The sequence below is a fragment of the Polypterus senegalus genome, chromosome 2 (assembly GCF_016835505.1).
Source record: "Polypterus senegalus isolate Bchr_013 chromosome 2, ASM1683550v1, whole genome shotgun sequence".
Classification (NCBI taxonomy): Eukaryota; Metazoa; Chordata; class Cladistia; order Polypteriformes; family Polypteridae; genus Polypterus; species Polypterus senegalus.
The window spans coordinates 194,288,842-194,301,048 of NC_053155.1; the positions used below are offsets into that span (position 1 = coordinate 194,288,842).

At 39.5% G+C, this 12,207-nt stretch overlaps 1 protein-coding gene across 1 annotated transcript in view; it reads left to right on the top strand.

Annotated features, from left to right (window-relative positions):
- LOC120524448 (probable ubiquitin carboxyl-terminal hydrolase FAF-X) overlaps window positions 1–12,207 on the top strand; it is a 260,143-nt gene that overhangs the window by 187,164 nt on the left and 60,772 nt on the right. The window lies entirely within an intron of this gene.

Consider the following 12,207-nt stretch of genomic DNA (forward strand, 5'->3'; position numbering starts at 1 on the left):
GCAATACAATAGTTGGGGATAGGAGGTTCAAGTGTCTCCAGATCCTGCTAAGAATTCCACTTTCCCTCTGAATCTGGTGTTGTACAATGTGAGCCAAAATGAAATGCCACATTCTCAATGTCATTGCGTGAGGCAGATAAGGGGGTTGGGGTGGGGGAAATGCCACATTCTCAATGTCATTGCGTGAGGCAGATAAGGGGGTTGGGGTGGGGGTCTTTTGATAGACGATCCCTTGTAGTTTTCATTCAGCAACATGTCTTGGTCCTGTGAGCACTGAGCCCTTGCTGTCCATGCATTCTTTAAAAATTATTCCATTGTCACTACGCGCCTTCCAAGTGCACTTCAGCATTCCTCCTAATGGTGATGTCCCAGATCAGAAAACCATTTTTCAGTGGGTGACTAAATTTAGACAGACGGGTACAACATTGAACAGAAAAAAGGCTTCAATTTTGCAGTATCCTAGACATTTGGCGCACAAACCTGCTTCTGCCTTGGGTATTTCCAACATGTCCTTGAGGAGGATTTCGTATGAGGACCTTTAATTTCCATCCATACAAAATGATGGTGCAGGAACACTCTGAGAGATACTGGGTGAGCCGTAGAGTTGTGCGTGAGCATTCTGCAAGCCGTTTGAGATGCCATCCTCGCGTGCAGTAGCAAGGCACATTTTTCATTTTAACATTTGCGTAAATAAGAAACTTTTTCTATTGGACTGAAACCAGCACTCTAACTTCATCAGAGACCCCTGCACAGTGTGTTACAGTTCGGTGTACCATTGCAGAATTTGACATTGTAGGCATTTTGAGGAGGAAGGAGCAACGGTCACCGTCGCTTCATAACGTGGCATTGAAATGTTAGAGAAATTTTTGTGGCCCCCAACTGGACGAAATGGATGTGTTGGATGCCTGGTTTCAACAGGATGGAGCAACTGGTCATATGGGAGATGTTTCCGGGGAAGTCGATCTCCCTGCATGACTGATCTTGCTCGTTACGATTTTTTTCTCTTCCAACAAACCCCGCCCTTGTGGGGCTATGGCAAGTCAAAGATATAAACACTGACTTTGAAGCCCTCAAGGATGCTATTTGCCACGAAATCACCACTACTCCACTTGAAGTGGCCGAACGAGTTATGGGTGCTTTCAGAAATCGTCTCAGTGTATCGCTAATGACGTCCATCCCCTTGAAGTCATTTTTAAAACGGTGAAAAAAAATCTTATTTTGTATACCGTTTCTAATATAATTTTATCTTGTAGCATTTTTGTAGAATTAACATTTGAAATTTGGTACTTTTTGGCTTACCCTGTATAATGTTGGATTAGTTTTGCTGGTGTTGCCCAACCCTGTTTGTCCAATTTTACCAGAAATAGAAATGATCATTTTAATGCTCTTTTCCAGTTCTATTTTGTGGAAATATTATTCTATCCCCAAAATGAAAATGACCATGTTATAATTGTTTTATACTATCAAAAAAAATTGAGCAGAGCAAAAAACCTATATTTGGTCTGTTTAGTTTTTTTTAAAAAAGCAAGATTATAATGTCATGAACAACTCGAGAATATTTTTGGTTTTTCAGTCATTTCTGAGCTATCATTTTATTTATAGGTGGCATCACATGGTTATGAAAAGGGGCATATTCCAATGTGGCAACCAATGCCAATACTCTATGTATAGCAGATGTCAATTACCTGGTGGAGATAAAAGCATTCCCTTTGCTGCAGTAGCATACATTTAGCAATGTCCTGGGTATAGAAGTTTAGACTTGATCAGAAATCTTTTAACCTTTTCAAATGTCATATCAAGATAACCCATTCATTGATGTGCCAGATCCTGCAATATCGGATCACCGAAGTCTCAATTTAAGATCAGGTCAGCACATCTGCAGACATAGCTGTGGAGAGGCTATCAAAACTCCCGGGAGAACAAACTGGATCTGTCAGTCTGATTTTCTCCAGTAGTGACTTCGCATACCATCCCTATTCTAATCCTATGGCTGGTCCCTCAACATTTGGAGATGAACATAAATTTGCCAATGTTGAATAGGCGCTTCTAAACCAGTCTTTGTCATTTTTAGGTAAATGTCCAGTTAAAAAGATTGGGGCAGAACTCTTGTGGAATTCAAAGCACAGAGGATTAACTGTAGCATGAGGAAGAAGTTGCCACTGGAAAACCATTTGAGTTCATACAAAGATGAAAGGAAATGATGAACTTACTAGCTAAAAACAGTTCATGTCTTCAACCTCAAAAAGGTTACCAATAAGTTGGAGTTTGAGGAAAATTGAGTAGGAATTTTGGTGCTTCCCACTGTATGGCATAGGAATTGAAGATGTTGGAGAAAGAATAAAGGATTTTGAATGTCTAATCCCAAGTCTGGGGGAAAAATGCTTTCCAGTAGTACAGAGGAAGTGGTAAAAAATTATACTTGTTAGTTTGTCATGCGTGAGAATGGGAATGAAAGATTTGTGTGTTGGTGAGAGGAAGCAGATATAAGACTTGTGCTTTGTGTCTGAAAGTTGCAAAGAGAAATTGGAAGCATTGGAATCTCAATTTGTTTAACTGACCCAGACACTGTTCTTGCTGCATTCGGCAGCACACAGTGTGTGTACAATATCTCAGAACATTAAACTTGTGTGTTTGGGGCACATTTGGACATGAACATTGCACATTGAAACCGCATGATTGATGATGTGGTGCAGTGGGCATCACCTGATCAGTCTATGCTCGAGACAGTGTCTGCTGAAGAATCCCTAGAGTCAGTCCTGGGTAGTTTTCCAAAAGTTCTGTGTCATGACTTCATTGCAACACAGCAGAAAACATTTTTCCAGCAAACTTGAGTCCGTTCAACCAGGAGTATTTTTAGTTGTGGCGGATTTGAGTTTTGTAGTTCAGTAGTCCATAGAAATGGACATTTTAGGATGGTAATGCTGCCCCGTATAAGAGCTTGAAAAATTTTATTCAGTTTGTGCTATTGAGATGGATTTTTGTATACCTGTAGAATGGCACTTCTTTGCAAAATCAAAATGGCCATGTGATGGAGTTGAAGGGAGAGTTACTAGCTCTGCTGAACAAGCTAGTCTACAATGACCCATTGATGGGCATATTCCATCTCCACTCCAGCTGTTTGAATTTGTTGAATCCAGGATCGGGCACATCCACTGCCAATTTTCCGCAACAAGAGATACACCATCTCAAAGCTGAATGCCTGATGAAGAGCTTGCAATCGACAAGAACAATTTTCAGGTACTCCATCTTCATAGATTTTGTTTGTTGCCAACTGACAAAGTGGATATCAGTCCCATTTTTTAGCGTACACCAAAAGCAGGATTGAAAGGGTATGCACACTTGGGGAATCATTCGACTTGGCAAGTCTCAAAGGTTATGTTTTGGCTGCGTGTGATAACTGATGGCTGGGATGTGTTAACTTTGCTCAGCACTGGAGAATGGAGACTGAACAAATTTCTTTCCTCAATCTAGTGACCTAAGAGCCCATCTATTTTAGTTTTTGTTAGTGTTTCAGGTTTGAGGAAAGGCTTGATTTATAATGGCTGAAAACCTACACTGAAAGAGTGTATGATCTCAAATATGGTTTGCTTCAATCAATCAATCAACATTTATTTATATAGCACATATTCATACAAAAAATGTAGGTCAAAGTGCTTTACAAAATGAATAGAAAAATAGAAGACACAATAAAAAATAAACATAAGTCAACATTTAATTAACATAGAAAATAAGTAAGGTCCAATGGCCAGGGTAGACAGAAAAAACAAAAAAAAAAACTCCAAAGGCTGGAGAAAAAAAATAAAATCTGTAGGGGATCCAGACCATGAGACATAAGTCAAACGGTCCTCTTTGTATTTAGGGTTTTCATGGAAGGACCTGATGGTCACGTAGACTTCTGGCTTTCAGTCCATCAATGTTGGTGCATCATGATGCTTTGAGTAGGTGGTGGTGGTGCAGGCCGCCACCACAAATAAAAACAGTAGAGAGTTGGGGTCAGTACGGATTTTAGAGCCACTATGAATAGTTATGATGAATTGAACATACCGAGTATCAGTATTAAGTTAAAGTGAAGTTAGGAGAAAGCCATGTTAAAGTAATGTGTTTTCAGCAGTGTTTTAAAGTGCTCTACTGTATTTGCCTGGCGAATTCATATTGGCGGGCTATTCCAGATTTTAGGTGCATAACAGCAGAAGGCCGCCTCACCACTTCTTTTAAGTTTAGCTTTTGGAATTATAAGGAGACACTCATTTGAAGATCTAAGGTTACGATTTGGAATATAACATGTCAGGCATTCCGATATATAAGATGGAGCGAGATTTAAGGCTTTATAAACCATAAGCAGTATTTTAAAGTCAATCCTGAATGACGCAGGCAACCAGTGTAGTGACATCAAAACTAGAGAAATGTGTTCGGATTTTCTTTTCCCAGTTAGGATTCTAGCAGCTGCATTCTGCACTCGTTGCAAGTGATTTATGTCTTTTTTGGGTAGTCCTGAGAGGAGTGCGTTACAGTAATCTAGTCTACTGAAAACAAAAGCGTGAATTAATTTCTCAGCATCTTTCAATGATATAAGAGGTCTAACTTGCTATGTTAAGTGAAAAAAATGCTGTCCTAGTGGTCTGATGAATATGCGATTTAAAATTCAGATTACAGTCAACAGTTACCCCTAAATTTTTTACTTCCGTCTTAACTTTTAATCCTAGTGCATCAAGTTTATTTCTGATAACCTCATTGAATCCATTATTGCCAATTACTAAAATTTCAGTTTTCTCTTTATTTAGTTTGAGAAAATTACTCTTCATCCATTCAGAAATACCAGTAAGACATTGTGTTAGTGTATTGAAAGAGTCAGAGTCATCGGGTGCTGTTGATAAGTACAGCTGTGTGTCCTCAGCATAGCTGTGGTAACTCGCGTTGTAACCTGAGATAATCTGACCTAACGGAAGCATATAGATTGAGAAAAGCAGCGGACCCAGGATAGAGCCTTGTGGAACACCATATCAGATATCGTGTGTCTTTGAGATGTGATTACCACAACTCACAAAGAATTTTCTACCTGCCAGGTAGGATTCAAACCAATTTAAGACACTGCCAGAGAGGCCCACCCATTGACTAAGGCGATTTCTAAGAATATTGTGATCAATGGTGTCAAATGCAGCACTCAGATCTAAGAGGAAGAGAACAGATAAATGGCCTCTGTCTGCATTTACCCGCAAGTCATTTACTACTTTAACAAGTGCAGTTTCTGTGCTGTGATTTGTTCTGAAACCTGACTGAAATTTATCAAGAATAGCATGTTTATTGAGGTGGTCATTTAATTGTAAAATGACTGCCTTCTCTAGAATTTTACTTAAGAAGGGCAGGTTAGAGATGGGTCTAAAATTTTCAAAGGCAGGGGGGTCAAGATTATTTTTCTTGAGCAGGGGTTTAACTACAGCAGTCTTGACAGTCTGGAAAGACCCCCGAAGCTTAACTTCAGAGACACTGGTATACTAATGGGCCTTGAATTAAGTGTAAACTGAAATGGAAAAACAAACTATTCTGTGGTGTGTTTTGTGTGTGTGGTGGGTTTTTTTATTTTTTTTATTTTATAAATTTAACATTTTTATTTCAATTTTCACTGCTAGTTCTGGCTTTAGACTTCGTTATTTTGAACCCTGTACCATTCACTGATCACTAACTGCTATTGAATAGCATTGTGAATTTTTTTTTTTTTGGTGCACACTTCAGATCAGCAACAACTCGAAGACCATTTTCTGGAGATGGTCAATTTTTTACCAAAGCTACCTTACAATGTCATGAACAATTATTTAAAATGTTTGTTTTTTGCTGTTTTTTTAATCACTCATATTAACATGGTAATTTTTTTTTTTTTTTTTTCATTTTGGCAATAGTATTGTATTTATGCAAAATATAAAGTTGGGGAAAGAGCTTTAAAACTACATGAGAAACATTTGTGGAATAAAGCCGGGTTCATACCTGTACCTCGCCTGGCTCTTTAGCAAACTTTGCAATGCGGTACCGGTGGAATTGCTGTCTCCCTTCAGGCCAGTGCCCGGAGTGGCTTATGTCAAAGTTGGCTGGGAAGGGGGGAACTTTGCCATTTCAGTACTTTTGACACCATGTAATTAATACTTGGTAAACTCAAGAAAATATATTCTTGCCTCCTTGTATTCACTAACAAGCAAAAGGGCTTCAATAAAACTGACTACACCTCACACTATTGCTGTGCTGTTTTAAGGAGCATAGTATATGTGCTGCAGTATTACTATGCACTAAATTATTAATCACATTACAGTAACCATCTCTGCAATGGTTCTCAAGGTATGTACATAACACAGGGTTGGAGATTATTCCATCAAAAGGCCTGCCAAGCTAAAAGGTTTTTCATCATAACTAGCAGCCTCCATCAACAAAGCTCAATTAACTTTTACTATGATGGGCTTCATTGGGGAACTGGTAGATTGGACCTCTTGGAAGGCATTAACCTACATTTAAGCTGACCTAAAGTATCTAAACTGCTCTGCCACCTTGGTAAGATAAGGGGACATTGCTCCACTTTCTCAGACTTTGAGTTGCTCTGTCAAATGAAGACCAGCGAGGAAAGTGATCAGATGTTTTCTTTTCATCCCTTTGTTGTCAATTTTGATATTGTCTATTCATTATGTGCTACTGTGGGTGGGGTAAAACAAGGTTCTTAGGAGAAAAAGTCAACATCTTTAAGAGTTTCTGGTATGTATGATTCCACATTCCCTTACTCTGCAAGAAGCTTGGTTCTTATACATAGAAATGGAATGCTATGGAAACTGAACATTGAATACACTCAAGTGTACAAATCTGTGAAGGCTGTAACCTTTTTGGAGAGAGAATATTCTTGAAACAGCAAAACTGACAAGCTCCAATTCATATTACTGCTGTAATGGGTGGTTGTTAGACTTGACAATTCATTTAGAAACCAGTGAAAAAAATATTGCACCCTTACAAAAGTAAAGGAAAAAACAAAGGTAAAATAACCACTAATTTGGCACTCAAGTAATTCTCCACAATCCTCAACTTGGAAGTCTCATTTCACCTGAGTTTGGGTTTGTCGGAGTCTATTTGTATTGAGCATACAAGTTTAGAACTCCCTTTGGTGCCTGCCCCAAATCCCTGGGCATTCAGTTGCTCCTAAAGTAGGAGGCCTCTAGCACCTCTTATCTGCCCTGAACAGCAGAATGGTCGTGCACTTTTTTCATTCTAGGATAATGTTCCCGCCACTCTAATGGCAAGAAGTTATTACAAACACTGGTGTATGCTCCTTTGACTCTCATTCTTTAGTAGGCTTACTAGTAGATTTACTTGCTGCTTTTAATTCTTTGGTTAGGGATGCTAGAACAACTTATTTTGTCTAATCTTATTCAGACTTGTAAGCGTAATCCCAAAGTTCTATTTGATACTATTCACAATATTTCTCCATCTCAATGTATTACTCGGGTTTTTTCGGATAGTGATTTGTATTTGTTTTTCTTTATATTGGCAAGGTTAATGTTGTTCAGGCTAATATTGTTCCAGCTGTCTTACCTAGTGGTCTCATTCACTCATGTTCTAAGTCTTTTGTGTTCTCGGAAGCTTCACTTTCAGATCTTTCTGACTTGCTCAGGCAGATACCTTCATGTCCTCCTGAGCTGTTGCCAACATTAATGTTAATCTTTGAGTTTTATAGGCCTGTGCCTTTTGAATATCATAAATTGCTCCTTGAGATCTGGTGTGGTTCCATCGTATTTTAAACATGCTGTAATTCAACAGTGGTTGAAAAAAGCTAATTCTGATCCCTCTATTTTGAGTAATTACAGGCTAATTTCAAAACTGCCTTTTATTGCCAAAATTTTGGAAAAGGTGGTTGAACCGCAACTTTGTGCCTTCTTAGAAAATCAGGGGTTCTTGGATTCTTTTCAATCTGGTTTTCGGAGGCGACATTCTACAGAAACGGCTGTTCTAAAAGTTTTTTTAATCTTTTAATTGCTGCCGATGCAGGCAGGTGCTCTGTGCTTGTACTGTTAGATCTTACCGCAGCTTTTAATACGGTGGACCATTGGATCTTAGCTAAAAGATTAGAGCTGTTAGGTGTCTCTGGCTCTGCTTTGGACTGGTTCTCCCCTTTATTTGTCAAATGGGAGTTTCTCAGTCGGTGTGGCTGGCTTTTCATCTGACTCTGCTCTTTTGACAGGTGGAGTGCCACAGGGCTTGGTTCTTGGACCTATATTTTGCTCTTTATATATTCTTCCCCTATCACAGATTCTTAACTCTTTTATAAGGACATATCGTATCATCTACATACAGATGATATACAGCTTTATTTTTCATTTAAGCCTAACCAAATTAATACTTTGGTCACTTTGTCTGTCTCAGGTTAATGACTGGCTCAGTAGTAATTACCTGCAGTTGAATTCAGGAAAAACTGAGGTACTAATTATTGCTCCTCCTGTTCATTCTGAGATCAGTTTAAAATTATCTTCTGTCTCTCCTGTTCAGTCAAGTCTACATAACCTTGGGGTTATTTTTGACCAGTCTCTGACACTTGATTGAATATGTAAGGTCAGTCAGCTGCTTGTGTGTCTTTCATTTATGAAATCTCTCAAAAGTAAAAAAATGTTTCAAAATCAGAATTGGAGATTCTTGTTCATTCTGTTATTTCCTCATGGCTTGATTACTGTAATGCTCTTTACAGGATTGATTCTCTCTCTCTGTCTCGGTCTCTGTCTCTGTGATCATATCGCCCCCATTTTGCACATACTGCACTGGCTTCCCAGTGTTTTATAGAATTCATTTTTAATCCGAGGTTTTCATGGACAAGCTCCCAAGTACCTAACCAGCTTCCTCCAACACCATTCAGCTTGCCGGACTCTAAGATCTGGGCAACAGGACCTTCTCGTTGTCCCACACATTCGGCTAAAAATCCGTGGGGGTCATGCCTTTCAGTCTGTGGCACCAAGACTATGGAATAGCTTGCCTTGTGGTCTGAGTGGATTTGAGTCTGTGGTGTGTGTGTTTTTTTTTTTTTTTTTTTTTTCCCTCTTTTTAAACAAGCTTTTAATCAATGCTGAATAGTTCCAGTGTATTTGCTGTTCAGCGCTCTGACTTTTTTTGTCTGTGAAGAATGCTATATACAGTGTATCCGGAAAGTATTCACAGCACATCACTTTTCCACATTTTATGTTACAGCCTTATTCCAAAATGGGTTAAATTAATTTTTTTTCCTCAGTATTCTACACACAACACCCTATAATGACATGAAAAAAATTTACTTGAGATTTTTGCAAATTTTATTAAAAAGGGGGACTGAGAAAGCACATGTACATAAGTATTCACAGCCTTTGCCATGAAGCTCAGAATTGAGCTCAGGTGCATCCTGTTTCCCCCTGATCCTCCTTGAGATGTTTGTGCAGCTTAATTGGAGTCCACCTGGGGTAAGTTCAGTTGATTGGATGTAATTTGGAAAGGCACACACCTGTCTATATAAGGTCCCATAGTTGACAGTTCATGTCGGAGCACAAACCAAGCATGAAGTCAAAGAAATTGTCTGTAGACCTCCGAGACAGGATTGTCTCAAGGCACAAATCTGGGAAAGGTTACAGAAAAATTTCTGCTGCTTTTGAAGGTCCCAATGAGCACAGTGGCCTCCATCATCCGAAAGTGGAAGAAGTTCGAAACCACCAGGACTCTTCCTAGAGCTTGCCGCCATCTAAACTGAGCGATCAGGGGAGAAGAGCTTTAGTCAGGGAGGTGACCAAGAACCCGATGGTCACTCTGCCAGATCTCCAGAGGTCCTCTGTGGAGAGAGGAGAACCTTCCAGAAGGACAATCAGCAATCCACCAATCAGGCCTGTATGGTAGAGTGGCCAGATGGAAGCCACAACTTAGTAAAAGGCACATGGTAGCCCGCCTGGAGTTTGCTAAAAGGTACCTGAAGGACTCTCGGACCATGAGAAACCAAATTCTCTGATCTGATGAGACAAAGATTGAACTCTTGTGGTGTGAATGCCAGGTGTCATGGGGGATGTTTTTCAGCGGCAGGAACTGGGAGACTACTCAGGATAAAGGGAAAGATGACTGCAGCAATGTACAGAGACATCCTAGATGAAAACCTGATCCAGAGAGCTCTTGACCTCTGACTGGGGCGATGGTTCATCTTTCAGCAGGACAACAACCCTAAGCACACAGCCAAGATATCAAAGGAGTGGCTTCAGGACAACACTGTGATTATCCTTGAGTGGCCCAGACTTGAATCCGATTGAACATCTCTGGAGAGATCTTAAAATGGCTGTGTACCGATGCTTCCCATCTAACCTGATGGAGCTTGAGAGGTGCTCCAAAGAGGAATGGGCAACACTGGCCAAGGATAGGTGTGCCAAGCTTGGGGCACCATATTCAAAAGACTTGAGGCTGTAATTGCTGCCAAAGGTGCATCGACAAAGTATTGAGCAAAGGCTGTGAATACTGAAGTACATGTGAATTTTTTTTTTTTTTCTTTTCAGTTTTTTATTTAATAAATTTGCAAAAACCTCAAACTTTTTTCATGTTGTCATTATGGGGTGATGTGTGTGTAGAATTCTGAGGGGGAAAAAACATAAAGTGGTGCACTGTAAATAAACTACTACTACTAGGCTGATCTGGCTCACTTTTTTTTTCCCATTGCTCGGTCTCTTGCATCCCTACTTTCTGAGGGTAAATTTTCATACTTTGTCCCAAGCCATCTCTTTCTCTTACATTTTAAGCTCTACATCTAGTTAACGTCTTTCTGTCACTACACTGCCCACATCCAAGAAAGATGGCCTTCTAGAATTCATTTACTTCCTCGTGTCACTATGGTGCATGTGCTTTCCTTCTTTCTGTATGTTTCACCCTTCTCCAAAGTATTTGTTTCTTTACATAATTATTAATTGATTTTGAAATTGGCAGTGATCCTGAAACAACTTGGAAGTTGGACCAGAAGATTAACGTTGGTTTTTATTTGCTTGGCATTAAAAAAAAAAAAAAAATTTATATGTAATTACAGTCATATGAAAAAGTTTGGGAATCCTTCTCAGTCTGCATAATTTACTTTCAACAAAAAAAGATAACAGTGGTATGTCTTTCATTTCCTAGGAACATCTGAGTACTGGAGTGTTTTCTGAACAAAGATTTTTTAGTGAAGCAGTATTTAGTTGTATGAAATTAAATCAAATGTGAAAAACTGGTTGTGCAAAATTGCATGTAACTGCTCAATACTGATTACTAAAAATACTGATTACTTGAAACACCAAATTGGTTGGATTAGCATGTTAACCCTTTGAACTTCGTAAGAAAAGGTATTTAAGGTGGTAGGGGTTGCAAGTTGTGCTTCCCTTTTGAATGTCCGCTGATGAGTGACAGCATGGGAATCCTCAAAGCAACTCTCAAAAGATCTGAAAACGAAGATTGTTCAGTATCATGGTTTAGGGGAAGGCTACAAAAAGCTATCTCCGAGGCTTAAACTGCCAGTTTCAACTGTAAGGAATGTAATAAGGAAATGGATGGCCACAGGCACAGTTAATGCTAAATCCATGTCTGGCAGGCCAAGAAAAATACAGGAGCGGCATATGCACAGGATTTTGAGACTGGTTACGGACATCCCACAGATCACCTCCAAAGACATACATGAACCTCTTGGTGCAGCTGGTGTATCTGTACATCATTCTACAATTTAGCGCAATTTTCACAAAGAACAGCTGTATGGCAGGGTGATGAAAAAGAAGCCCTTTCTGCAGTCATACCACAAGCAGAGTTGCTTATTGTATGCAAATGCTCATTTAGACAAGCCAGATTAATTTTGGAACAAAGTGCTTTGGCCTGATGAGACAAATTGAATTATTTGGTTATAACAAAAAGCGCTTTGCATGGTGGAAGAAGAACCCCGCATTCCAAGAAAAACACCTGCTACCTACTATCAAATTTGGTGGAGGCTCCATCATGCTGGTGGGGGGTGTGGATAGTTCAAGAACTGGGGCCCTTGTTAAAGTCGAGGGTGGGCAAATATCAACACATTTTTCAGGATAATGTTCAAGTATCATTCACAAAGTTGAAGTTACGTAGGGGTTGGATATTCCAACAAGACAGTGACCCAAAACACAGTTCGAAATCTACAAAGGCATTATTCATGCAGAGGAAGAAGTACAATGTTCTGGAATGGCTGTCACAGTCCCCTGACCT